The 1486-nt window shown below is 33.9% G+C and overlaps 1 protein-coding gene across 5 annotated transcripts in view; it reads left to right on the top strand.

Annotated features, from left to right (window-relative positions):
- LOC105155994 (alpha,alpha-trehalose-phosphate synthase [UDP-forming] 5) overlaps window positions 627–1486 on the top strand; it is an 8800-nt gene continuing 7940 nt past the window's right edge. For 2 of the 5 annotated variants that reach the window (XM_011072003.2, XM_011072002.2), the window contains exon 1: window positions 635–1128. The gene's annotated coding sequence lies outside the window, so the exon portion shown is untranslated. Of the gene's footprint in view, window positions 1129–1254; window positions 1370–1486 lie in introns of all 5 variants that reach the window. The other 3 variants (XM_011072001.2, XM_020698071.1, XM_011072000.2) reach the window with 3 other exon arrangements.

Genomic DNA, 1486 nt, shown 5'->3' with positions numbered 1-1486 from the left:
TCATATTACTCATCAACGTACTATATAGTACATCTTGTACAATGTTGAATCGACACCTAATACATAAATCAATACTACGCCAAAATGTTTAATTATGACAGTATCGTATGTCCAAACCTATAATTTTTATTAAAAGGAAAATAAAACTGCCAGCTAATAACTTTTATGAAAATGAAATGATTACTTCAGTTTCAATATATCACCATATGATTGGTGTAATACAATTCAAAATTATTATTTGGTTGATTTTCGCGTACGGTGTATATGTGCAAAATATTGAAATCACATCATTTTTAAATATCATATGTGCACTACATGTGGTTCTTTTTAAATAAAAAGTTTGGTTTGAAAAACAATTATAATTAAAAAAATATATAAAATTTTATAAAGTTGAGATGATAAATTAATATAAAAAAATTTAAAATATAAAAATAATTATAATTCAAATGATAAAATATAATTATTTTTTTTATTACATTAAATAAAGGAAAAGGACATATTGGTCCTGTGTGCACTCTATATATTCTGTTGGTCTAAACAAGGAGCACAGCGATACTTTATTACATAAAAGGTGGCTGCTTACACACTTTTCATCTTCTCATTGGCTCAAAGGCGCATTATCATATTGTATAATGCGATCATGCGTCCTTTGATGCGCGAATGCGTGGGACGCGCTCTGTGGCATCGCTTGAACTGAAGCGCTAGCCCAGTTTTGAGTTTGGTAGATTAACCTTGTTGGGTTAAAAGAATAGTGGAAACAACCTTAACCATAGTTAAAACAACACTAGAAGACAAGAGAATTTGCAGCTCACTGTTTTTCTCTCTTGCTTTCATCACAGGGCCGCTCACTGTACCATTCTCTCAGCTCTTTGTTCTTGCTTCTTAATAGGAGGAAGAGAATCTGGGCTCTCTGTACAGACATCATGTTTCAAGGATGTGGTGGTTTGGTGTAATGTGTTTTCAAGATTTGTGGGGATGAGTGTTCTCTTGAACAAATAGAGAAGAGGGAGAGGGTGAATAAAATAAAAATCTTCTCTTGATGCCATTATAAGTGCTTGGAGATGGGAATCTGATCTGGGATATTTTTAGTGGGAATCTTTGGTGATTTTAAGGCCACTTTCTTGAAAGGTAAGAGCTTGTTCACCTCCGTAATTGGTTATTACATACTAATTTGTAGCAACACTTTGTGGGTTGCTTTTGTATTGTTTTGTCTCTTTTTATATTATTGCCACTTTATGAAACCACTTGGAACAGTAATTGGTGCTTTTTGAATGCTGTTGCTGCCGACTGAGAGCTAGCACCGTGTACCCTTTACTGGACTAGTTGCGATTCTTCACATTCTAAACCTGTCTTTATTGCTGGAAGATGAGTTGAGTTTGTGCTTCAGTGTGTTTCCCTCTTATCAGATGTTCTTCTTACCGCTTGTTCTTGATTTTTGTTGGGATCATGTTTAACTTTAGCTCAAGTGATTTTTCTGAGTGGGGTA

Source organism: Sesamum indicum, linkage group LG2 (assembly GCF_000512975.1).
Source record: "Sesamum indicum cultivar Zhongzhi No. 13 linkage group LG2, S_indicum_v1.0, whole genome shotgun sequence".
Taxonomy (NCBI): Eukaryota; Viridiplantae; Streptophyta; class Magnoliopsida; order Lamiales; family Pedaliaceae; genus Sesamum; species Sesamum indicum.
This window is presented reverse-complemented; position numbering and strand designations above follow the sequence as displayed.